This window comes from Rhinatrema bivittatum, chromosome 3 (genome assembly GCF_901001135.1).
Source record: "Rhinatrema bivittatum chromosome 3, aRhiBiv1.1, whole genome shotgun sequence".
Lineage (NCBI taxonomy): Eukaryota > Metazoa > Chordata > Amphibia > Gymnophiona > Rhinatrematidae > Rhinatrema > Rhinatrema bivittatum.
In genome coordinates, this window is record NC_042617.1 from 46834442 (window position 1) to 46846884 (window position 12443).

Here is a 12443-nt window from a genome sequence, read left to right on the forward strand (position 1 = left end):
GGTATGCAGCTCCTGGAGCCGCAGGGCCTTTTTATCCAATGGGCAAAAGTGGGGAGTGGGCCAGAGCCTACAACTGTATCAAAGTCTTCCCTTGTCAGACACTTAGGGGCCTTCAATTTTAGTTTTTATTTTATTTTTTCACAAGAATTTATTATTACAACAAACAGAAAATGTAGAAAACCGGTGGAAAGAACGGACTTCACTGGTTTCTCCTGTTATTGTTGTAATAAACACTGATGAATTCTCAGGGAAAAATAAAACAAAATCTGAAAACAAAGGTCCCCGCAGACACTGGATTCAGTTAATGGAAATATGCCTCACTGTATCTTACACAGCAGGAAAATGGTGAGGAACACCAACATTGTGTGGAGGACTGTTTACAAAGATCCCACACGGATGTCTGCAGCTACACCAAATTAGAACAAGAGCCCGGTCAAGAAAAAAATACTGGCCTGAGATTTTGAAATGTGTCATTGCTGTAAAAGTATTTCTGAACATGATATGGCATCCCATGGAAGTGTAAAAAGTTTGGTTCTGTTTGACCCATTCTTAACTGCACATATTGAAAAGTATGCTAACAAGGGTCATGGTAACCTGGTTTTGAGTCTTTTTGAGGAACTTATTAATTTGATGGGCATCAAGGTACAGAAAGCAGTTGTGGAGGAAATATCAACAAAGTATTATTTAATAGGTTTGAGATGCACATAACGTAATTGAACCGTTGGTGATCACAATTTGTCATGTTGATAAAATTAGTGAATCATTGGAGAGGAGTTAAACAATTGTGCATTTACATTCATTCACCTACAGTTAATTCATTGGCTGATATGATTACTAAGATCCTGGAAGTTCACAAGATATCAATAATGTGATATTTTATTAAAAACAAGGGAAACCAAGAGAGGCCCACTAGTTTATATTTTACCCTAGGCTTTATCACTGCTCTGTGGACAAATTTTAAGTGCATTTACTAAGCTGCATTAGGTGTTTATAGTAGAGATGTGTATTGTTTTTTTTTTGTTTCGTGGTTCGTTTTGGGTCCCCTGCAGGTAATTTCATTTTTGCTGTGATTTGGTAATTGTTTTTTGTGGTTCCCGAATCTCGTTAGTGCGTGCTAACTAAGGTTAGCGTGCACTAAGACAAAATATGAATTTTTCCAACATTTCTGAAACATTTCCTTCATTTCATTAAAATTGTCTAATTTGTTTAAAACAAATGCACATCTCTAGTTTATAGCATGGTAAATACTTTAACGCAGAGGTAATACACGGTTTTTCAAATACTACACATTAACTCTCTGCGCCTGCGGTGACACAAGTATGGCAATGAACTGATTTGCATGCCAATGCACATAAATCAACTTATTACTAGCTAATCTAATGTTATTTTCAGGAAAGTTAGCTACAGCTCTGGAATTGGGCTATCATTCCCTGGGAGCATCGGGATGGTAATGCACATCCTAATGCTCTGGCATCCATCATTTAAAGGACCTGAGAGGCCCCAAGAATCTCTTCTTCCAAGTATTGCCAAACCTCCAAGATTTTGAGAGACCCTTATTCTTCCCCCATTGCCCCATAAATTGACTGGAAACAAAAACAATTGTCAACAATTTTGGGTCCCAAGGAGCAGGCCCTGATTCTACACTAAACTTTTTCCCCTTTTGTCAACTCCCTGCCCCCCAGAGCTCACTCACCCCCTCGAACCCCCAATTTTTAATGATCAAGCCCTTATGCTTCAGTAAGGCCCAGAATATCCCCTAGGGCTCCAGCCTTAGTGCTACTATTTTTCAAAATGGCACCAGCTGGCAGAGGTCAAACCTTTGCCCTATAAGAAGAGAGTGGCAAAGGTATAAAATTGGTTGACCAGTGTAATTTTGAGAAATGGTAATGCTTGGTCTGGATACCTAAGGGTTGTTCCGGGCCCCACTGGATCATTAGAACTTTATCAGTAAGGACTGAAATATGGGGGAGGGGGATTGTGGGGTGAACTCTGAAGGGGGAGGGGTTTGACAAAAAGTAGAAGGGTTGGAAAGAGAGGTGGAGCCTGTGCCCAGGAGCTAAAAATTGTTTAAAACATGCGGTGTTCTACTTCAGCTGCCTCATGGGGTGTTGGTGGTGGAGGAGTTTTGAGATTCCTGGGGGTTTACTATTACTGGAGGAGGAAACTCTTTGGTCATCTTGGGCTCTTTAAGAAGATGGCAGACCCGGGCTGTGGGGCCATCATCAAGAGATCTGTCCTGGGAGCACATAAGCCTTGGTATTTTTCCCTTGGTGTTGTACTGCTTGGGAAAAATACCAGGGGATTCAGTAAGCTGTGGTACCTAGAAATGCAGCTTAGTGAATCCCATGCTATCTTTCCCTCCAGGAAAAATACCATGGCTTAGTAAATGACCCATTTAGAATGTAAGCCTTTTGAGGACAGGGGAATTCCTACAGAGCTTGAACTACCAATGAAAAAGCATAAGCTAAATCTAAAAGAAAGTTTTATCAATTGTTTTTCTCTTTCATCTTGGTTGTGATGTCTTGATTGTTTAACAAAGTCTCCATACAACTGATATTGGTATTGTTAGATATGCTGAGCCTAGCAAAATTAGTTACTTGGCTTGGCATAGTTCAGGCTACAGAAATTCTGGTGGATCAGTGGTTCACGTTTCATTGAACCCAGGGAGATCCAAAGGCAATGGACTTCTTAGTGTTTGGGTAATTGCCAGGTTCTTGTGGCCTGGTTTTGGCCTCTGTTGGAAACAGGATGCTGGGCTTGATGGACCCTTGGTCTGACCCAGCATGGCAATTTCTTATGTTCTGGCAGCAAGATGTCCGTCAGGAATTATGAAATTTCCAGTCTGAGAAGTAAAGCAAATCATCAGGATAAAGTCAGTTTGGCATATGTGTGTTAGGATACTGGAGGAAGCCTTCTTTTAAATCCATATTGCTGACATTGGCAGAGAGAACTGCAGGGAAAATCTATGCTGATGAAAGGGTAAATCAAAGTAGCAAATTTTACCTTGTAAGATGGGCTAATGTCTCCAAATGGGTGTTTATTGATTTATTTATATTTATTAAATGACTATCGATAAGGCCCCAGGAGATGCACAATTGTGTTTTGTGCTATATGGTTCTGGTTTTACTTATATTCAGTGAGGTACATGTAAAAATTTAACCCCATATACCACACACAGGTGTCTTTGAATGTTTCATTTGGCTTCAATAAGCATTAGGCAAAGGGGAACAACCTACTTCCAACAAGTTATGTTTTGTTTTCATTATTACTATTGTTTGCAGATGTTATTCTTGCAGTTGTAATGCTGCAGGATCCTTCAATACTATTTGGGATTTGGAAACAGGGCAGTGCTTTTGTAAACGATTTGTAAGCGGCCTAAAGTGTGACAGATGTGCTCTTGCTGCTAGCAGTTTGAATGTCCATCTCTTTTGTTGCAACAAAAGTATGTGAATTTCGGGAGGAAGAGCTCCTCATTATAGATATTTATTTATTATTTGCTGTATTCTATTAATTAAAACAGACGGGCAATGCCTTTTTGTTTGAAATGCACAGGGTTTTTTAAAATGTGAAAGCCCAGAATAAAAATATGCATCGCATGGTGTTTATCTTTACTTCCTATATACCTTTAATTATACAATAAAGTTTTGATAGTCTTGCATTTTAAATTGTTTTGCAAGCTTTCATAAGCAAGTTAGAAGGAGAATGATGAGGTCAATTTTCATACAAAGTACCTGCGGGCCTGGAAGCTGATTTTTAAATGCAAACTCCCTTTGGAGTTTCCCTTTGCCAGCCAGCAGGAAAATGCAGATTCCTTTGAACCAGTATTGCTTTTCTCCCTTTGCAAAGTGAGTGCACCAAAGTTCCTGTTCATACTCAAGGACCAGAGTTCACTATTAGAGGTATACAAGCTTTAAAAAGAAATGTTTGCAAATTAATTTGTTGAAATTGCATGAGTATCTGAGGATGTGTAAATTAGTTTGCTAAACATTTTTATTTTGTAAAAAAATTTCAGATTTCTACTAATTGGATTTCACATTAATTTGATGATATGCATAAACCTGCAGCAAGCAGAACCAAATGAGTGTTTCTGGTACTTGTCAAATCTGTCAGTGAAGTTTGATTAACAGGCCCAGATATTCCCCCATTCTCTGGCAAAACTTTGATGAAAATATTCATGACAGACACAAGGAGAATCCAGACAGTTTGACAGACAGGAAGAATTTCTAAATCTGTTTTGGCCTTTCATATTTTGCGCATTTCTATTTAACATCCTGGCAAGTGAATGTGTTTATGTGTGTGTTGAGGTGCTGAAAATTGTGCACTAGAGTAAATGTTAAAAAACAATATTTAAAAAAATGAAAGGGGAGCACTGCTGCACGCAAGACAATCAAATAGATCAGGAAAATGTGCAGAAGAAATTCAATGTCCACACATAAGTTTGAGTGAAGAAATTATACTTTTTTGAAACGGCAACTACACAGTGTAGAAAAAACAATATTTCACATCAAAAATTTACAACTCACTATGCAATGTTCGGTTCCTGTTTTCCATAGTTAGAAATTAGACAAGCAAACATGGAAAACTCAATCTAACAAAAAAGCATCTCTGTCTCCAAGTACATGCAAAACATTTTCTGAACATTTCTACAAAACAATAACTATTTTCACTAGATTCCCCCCAACACATAATTCCCAATTGTTTATTTATTTATTTTATTGAAGAATTTTTCTATACCGATATTAGTGGCGACATCGTATCGGTTTACAGTGCAACTACAGCATGGAAATTACAATAAGCAGGTAAAAAGGGGGAGGGGGATTACATAGGAACCGAGAAATAGCAATGAACGAGAGAGTACAAATGCAATGGGCTGCTTAGAAGCAAGTGCAGAACAGCAAACAGCAAATAGTACAATTGTAACATAACTTTGTACATAGTTTCAGTTAATTGCTGGAGTAGCAGGGGAGAGGAGGAAGCAGCGGGGCTATTGAGGGTAAGCTTGTTTAAAGAGCCAAGTCTTTAAGTTAGATCTGAATTTCGTCGCGCATGGCTCAAGCCTGAGGTTGTTAGGTAATGAGTTCCAATGTGTAGGCCCGGCAATGGAGAGGTCTTGATCCCTCATGGATGTAAGATGTGCCTTCTTTAGGGAGGGCACCTGAAGGGTCCCTTTATTGGAGGTTCTGGTGGGACGGTTAGAGCGTGTGAGGTGGAAAGGCTCATCAAGCCAGTTGGAGTTGTGAGTGTATATGGCTTTGTGGATCGTGGTAAGGGTTTTATAGAGGATGCGGGAAGGGATTGGGAGCCAGTGAAGGTCTTTGAGGATAGGGGTGATGTGGTCGTATTTACGGGCATTGGAAATGATTCTGGCTACTGCATTCTGCAGCATTTGGAGGGGTTTTATGGAGGAGTAGGGGAGGCCTAGGAAGAGGGAGTTACAGTAGTCCATTTTAGTTGAGAGAGTGGCCTGGATGACTGTGCGGAAGTCACTGGCATGAAGTAAGGGTTTTAGTTTTTTCATCAGATTGAGTTTTTAGAAACCTTCCTTGAGGATTGTGTTGATATGTTTTTTTAGGTTCAATTGCTGGTCAATCTGAACCTTGAGGTTTCGAGCACAATTCAATATATATATGTGTTTGAGAGAATGAGGGAGTGAGAGACTGTGGGGTAGATTTTAAAAGCCCTGCGCCGGCACACCTATTTTGCATAGGCCGCCGGCGCGCGCAAAGCCCCGGGACATGCGTAAGTCCCGGGGCTTAATAAAAGGGGCGGGAGGGGCATGTCCGGGCATGTTGGCAGGCCGGGGGTGTGTCTGGGGGCGTGTCTGGGATCAGGGGGTGGTCTGGGGCGGGTTCGGGAGCATAGTGACGGTTCATGGGCGGGCCGGGAGGGTGGTCCCGAGTCCCCCGGCACAGGCCGCAGTACCAGTGGATGCTGAGACGGCGCGCGCAAGTTATGCCTGCCTCAAGCAGGCATAACTTGCACAACAAAGGTAGGGGGGGGGGATTTAGGTAGGGCTGGGGGGTGGGTTAGATAGGGGAAGGGAGGGGAAGGTGGGGGGACTCGGAAGGAAAGTTCCCTCCGAGGCCGTTCCGATTTCGGAGCGGCCTCGGAGGGAACGGAGGCAGGCTGCGCAGCTCAGCGTGCGCAGGCTGCCGATTTTGCACAGCCTTGCATGCGCCGATCCCGGATTTTATAAGATACTCGCGGCTACGTGTACTTTTGTTTGCGTTGGTTGTGCAAACAAAAGTACGCACGCGTGTACTTTTTAAAGATCTACCTCTGTGTGTATGTGTGTGTGAGAGAGAGAGGATACATTTTGTACAGCTAACCCTCCCCCAATCCATAACAATCTCAGAGTGGCTGGAAATCAAAACATCCAGAGTATGAAGGAGGGAGCATTTTCAATCCTTATCAGTTTTGTTATTGGATGTTATTTGATATGTCTGCTGTTTTGAAAAATAGCAGTCCATCTTCTTTTGTTTTCAGTGGGAGGTGTACTGGTCTTCTAGGGCCTGATGTAATATTTGTAGTGTTGTAAAGCAAGAAAGAGTTATTGTGTGCCATGAAACAGCTACACCTCTTTCATTTGCAGTATGTTGCATGCTAGAGGTTTATCATGGTTCCAGTATGCTGCAGAGGAGAGAGAGAGAGAGAGAGAGAGAGAGAGAGAGAGAGAGAGAGAGAGAGAGAGAGAGAGAGAGAGAGACTTTCTATAGTGCCTCCTCCCTAGACAGGTATTTGTATCCCTATGGGAGGCCCACCTAGTAACTCGAGGTGGGGTTTAGGTATGAGTGTAGGGGGTTGGGGGCCACTTTGACATTCAACATGAGACGTACGAACAGAACAGTGGTCTCTTGTGAAGATTTGATGACCTACAGAGTGAGGAAACTCACTCCAAGATGAGATTTGGGCAATGTTCTCTCTCTCTCTCTCTCTCTCTCTCTCTCTCTCTCTCTCCATGATAAACCTTTACTAGTGTACAACATACTGCAAATGAAAGAGGTGTAGCTGTTTCATGGCACACAATAACACTTTACATATGCTCTGCCCCCTGAATACAAATTTGCAAATCGTGTTAACGGCTGTTAGTGTGATTTGCAGAATTATCACCCGTGGTAACTCCTTGGAAAAGGATTTAAAGACATGGCTATACAAATAAGCTTTCTCTAGTTCAGTGGTTCTCAACCTTTTTTCGGCTGGGACACACCTGACAGATGGTTCTCAAGTGCGTGACAAACTGAACATATGACGGGGCAAAATGTAAATATGCATTCTGCATCCTCAGGAACCATGTCGACCCCCAAAAATGGGTGCAGAGCAGAACTAGGGCATTACCCATACAGCTCACCATACAAAAAAAGATATTCTGGATCTGATGACATCTCAGTAAAAGCAAAACAAACTCTCTTTACTGGCAAGCACAATACCCCTCCTTATGAAAAGACAGTAATTTACCACTACAAATATTTAACCAGGCCGTAAACACTAATACACCTCCTATTGGGAAAACAGAGCAAGCCAAGCTGCTATAGATACCCACTTAGAAATAATTGTAAAACTATGCTAATAAATGTTACAAAACAGCTGATGAACAGAATAACATCCAACAATCAAATACTCATAAATAATTATTAAAAATTGTCTAAATATCAATAAAATATTTCAAAATAGCAGACACATCACATAATACCCAATTATTAAAATGGCAGTCAATCAAGAAAAATAAAAAGCCACCTTTACTTACCTTCTCCAGCAACTCTCCTACTCCTTTCCCTTGCAGGCCAAAAGCACTCACCAGAAGCAGCAAGGGCTACTGAAGCTCTGTCCTCACAGTCCTCTTCCGTAGGGCCCACAACCAGTCACAACCAGTCTCTGTCTCAATCAGACCAGTAACTTCCCTAACTAGTATCTCTTCCTCACACACACATCAGTCACCTCCCTGACCAGTCTCTGTCTCTCTCTCTCACACACACACACACACACACACATACACACACACCAGTCACCTCTCTGACCAGTCTCTCTCAATCACACACATGCTCTGTCACTTACATACAAGCTCACACACACTCTGTCACTTACAACCACACACACTGCCACTCATGTACCCATTGTACCACATACACACTAGTTCTCACTCATGCACCCAGGCACCCATTCTACCACACATACACACAAGTTCTCACTCATGCACCCAGGCACCCATTCTACCACACACACACAAAGCTGCCACTCACCACCCATTCTACCACAGGCACACAAGCTCTCACTCATGCACCCAGGCACCCATTCTAACACACACACACACACACACAAAGCTGCCACTCATGCACCCATTCTACCACATACACACAAGCTCTCACTCACGCACCCAGGTACCCATTCTACCACAGGCAAACAAGCTCTCACTCACACACCCAGGCACCCATTCTACCACAGGCACATAAAGCTCCCACTCATGCACCCTGGCACCCATTCTCCCACAGGCACACAAGCTCTCACTCATGCACCCAGGCACCCATTCTACCACACGCACACAAGCTCACATGGAGCCGCTTCTCATTGTTTGGCCCAATAAGCCTGGCCTCCTCTTCTCAGACACCTCTGGCCTGACCTCCGGCAGTGTGCAACGTCTCTCCAGCCGCCTCCCACGGTACGCAACGTCTCTCCAGCCGCCTCTCGCGGTGCGCAGGGTCTCTCTGCTCTTCAGCCACTGGCAGCAGCGCACAGCGTCTCTTTGTTCTTCGGCCCCGCCGCTGGCGGCGTGCAGGTCTCTCCGCTCTTCAGCCACCGCAGCGGCGCACAGCATCTCTCCATTCTTCAGCCCCACCCCTAGGGAGAAGGGAACCACAAGCAGGGCAGTGGAACACCGGGAGCCGCAACACACCTGCCGGTGCTTGGCGACACACTGGTGTGTCGCGACACACCGGTTGAGAACCACTGCTCTATATTGCAGATTTATGATATTATATCCTTACAGAGAGCACAACTCACTAATTTTAAGGAAACTTGATCTTGGTGATCAAATCAGTTCTGTATGTTTCTTGTGTCATTGATATGACTATTGTATTATGTTTTTATTGATATGCATGTTTTACTTTGTAACTTGAATACTCAAAACAAACCACTAATTTCCCAGTTATCAAATCAATATATTGACGCTTACAAATTGACCATCATAATAGGCATCATTGTGTAATGCTATACAGCTTTTTTCTCACTCTGCCTTACATTTAATCATCGGTCAGTCCAAGAATATGAACAAAATTTTTTAAAATATTTTTTTAGTGTTCTCCGTGAATACTTCATCCGTGAAATTAAAATAATCATTGACTTTCCTTTTCATTGTAATTCATAATTAAATGTTGGCTTATCTGAAATATTGTCCATGTATTATTTCACATGAAGCTGTCAGCAACTTATAGTTTCCATGCCTGAGTTTATAATGCTGTTAGCCAATCGCGGTCTCTCTGCCCGACACGGTACTGTTTCGGACCCTGTGAATGTCCTTTGTCAAGGGCTCCTTCTGCATAAAAAAACAAAATTTATATCCATTATTTAAAATATACAATTACCAACCTTGTTTCTCAGATTGCTCCAAACAGTCCTTACTATAACAACGCCATGGCGTTTCTCAGCGTTTTTTTCCAAAATTCTTTTCCGGTCACCTCCGGATGTTACATATACCCAATATAGTTGCTTACGTCACAGTCACATCACTCCTCCCTCCCCAGATCTTTAAATAAGGGAATTCCACTCTATAACACTGTTTAAACCTGTGGGTGTCACCGTGCGCATCCAAAATATCCATTGCTGTTCACGAAGATTTAATCCCGCATTAGGGTCACCACCTCGCGGATTCAAAGGAACACAGTCCAAAATTCGCCATTGTAGGTCTTGAAAAGAATGATTTTTTTCCACACAGTGGGCCACCATGGGTGCTAAAAGTTTTCCTGTGGTGATACAGCTTTGATGTGCAATAAGTCGTACTCGTATGGTGCGTTTTGTCCGTCCTATATAATAAAGATTACATGGACATATTATAAGATAGATTACTCGCATGGATGAACAATCAGTGTGATAGCGTGACAAGTGTATCTTCCCAAATTTAGCTGTCCAATTTGGACCAACGATAGTTTGCCTACACATGGAGCATTGATTACATTGCCAGTGACCAATATTTACATCCGCATGGACTTCTAATGTTGGAGACAAAAAGGAATGGGTGACCATATCCCCCAAATTCTTCCCATGACTGTATGTTATTATAGGTGGTTTCTCAAACACTTGATGAATTTTCAACACTGGCCAATAATGGCGAATGAGGGCAGCTATTTGGCCTGCTTTTAAAGAATATGTGTTGTGAGGCCCGATCGCGATCGCATACGATCGGGCCTCCCTACCTCTTCTCCACCGGCGGGACGGCACGCCATTCCCCAGGGCCCACAGAGCACGACTCGTAGCAGGCAGACGTCTTGCCGTCACAGGACGGCATCGGGTGCGACGCGGCCAGCCCCGCCCCTTAAAGGGGCTGGATCGCGAGGACGAGGCCGGCCCCGGAAACTGACGTCAGCCAGGAGGGAGATTTAACGCGGGGTAGTGCAGGCATCAGACACCTTCTCAATAGGTCCTGTGCTTTGCTGTGCCTTCGGTGTGACTTTGCTGTGCCTGACTCTGCTTTGCCTTGCTGCCTGCCTGCCTAGACCCGGACCGTGCCTGACTCTGCTTTGCCTTGCTGCCTGCCTGCCTAGACCTGGACCGTGCCTGACTCTGCTTTGCCTTGCTGCCTGCCTGCCTAGACCCGGACCGTGCCTGACTCTGCTTTGCCTTGATGCCTGCCTGCCTAGACCCGGACCGTGCCTGATTCTGCTTTGCCTTGCTGCCTGCCTGCCTAGACCCGGACCGTGCCTGACTCTGCTTTGCCTTGCTGCCTGCCTGCCTAGACCCAGACCGTGCCTGACTCTGCTTTGCCTTGCTGCCTGCCTGCCTAGACCCGGACCGTGCCTGACTCTGCTTTGCCTTGCTGCCTGCCTGCCTAGACCCGGACCGTGCCTGACTCTGCTTTGCCTGCTGCCTGCCTCGACCCGGATTGGACTTTACTTTGTTTGCCTGCTGCCTGCCTCGACCCGGATTGGACTTTACTCTGTTAGCCTGCTGCCTGCCTCGACCCGGATTGGACTTTACTTTGTTTGCCTGCTGCCTGCCTCGACCCGGATTGGACTTTACCTTGCTCTGCCTGCTACCTGTCCAGACCCGGATTGGATTTGATCTTCACTGACCCCTGCCTCGCTTGGACCCCGGCATTGGGCTCCCTGGCCTGTACCTGACAGCTTTCTCCTTGCTAAGGTACTGAGGGGTTGTTCTCCTGGTATCCACCTTCCGGAGGCAAAGGACATCCCGGTTCCTCAGGTGGGTGTTCTTTCGTTCCGGGTCAAGGGTCCACAGCATAACAATATGGTATAGTACATACTAATGCGATCTCATCTTGAGCTGGAATATTCTCCAACAATAACCATTGTCGCTCAGCATGGTATGCACATTTGTATGCTTTTTTTATACTTTGTTACTTCCCACGATCTTTGGAGTCACAGGCGATAAATATTTTTTAAATAAAAAAGAAATACATCTCTGCTAGACTATCCCCCAGAGCCTGAGTGAAAGATTTTAGTTGCGGCATGAAAATGAAATGTCGTGTAATGACGCCATGTCTTCAGATATTTGGTGGCTTCTTGTCTGAGGAATTTTGCAGAACAGAGGCCTAGAAGAATACAAGGAATTTTGCTGCTTAGCAGCTATTCCTGTTACCTGGTAGCAAACAGATGTTGTATGTTGTAACAGATTGCTCTGGATGTTCCAGATACCCAGTGAGACACAAAGAATGCTGCTGCTACTGCGTGTGGGTTCTGTAGTGCTGATAAATCAAAATCTCAACAGATCTGAAACTTTGCAACATGTTTTACACTAGTTGATTTTAATTTTAAAAAAAGTACTCAATCTTAGGGGATCTCTCAAGCTAAGAACATTCTCATTAGCCGAAGATAAGAAAGTAAAGGGTGTGCATTCCTGGTTCAAGAGCAAATGCTAGCTATTATAGAAATGATCCCAAAAATAGTGGCAATACTGTTAAAGGAAACTGGCATTCTTGGCTCTTACAGTGCTTCACTTCAGTGGTCTTTCTGAGAGTACTGTCATCAGTCACTAGCTGCTTTTAAACCAGGCAATTTTTTAGCCCAGTGTTAGCAGACCCAACCGTTTGCTTCAGAGCACTCTGAGTACATTAGCTTGTTTATTAATGCTGTGGCAAACAACATGCCTGATGACCAAGGTTTCTTTTTATTAGAAGAAAGGCCTTCTGCATTATCCTGCTTTTACTTACCGTACATTTACCAATTGCTTTTGGTTTGGATTGCTTCTCCATGAACCTGAGAGTAAGAGAATACATA

General features: G+C 43.7%; 1 pseudogene; it reads left to right on the forward strand.

The window, feature by feature from the left end:
* The window catches only part of LOC115088508, a 293685-nt pseudogene that overhangs the window by 230538 nt on the left and 50704 nt on the right, over positions 1 to 12443 (forward strand).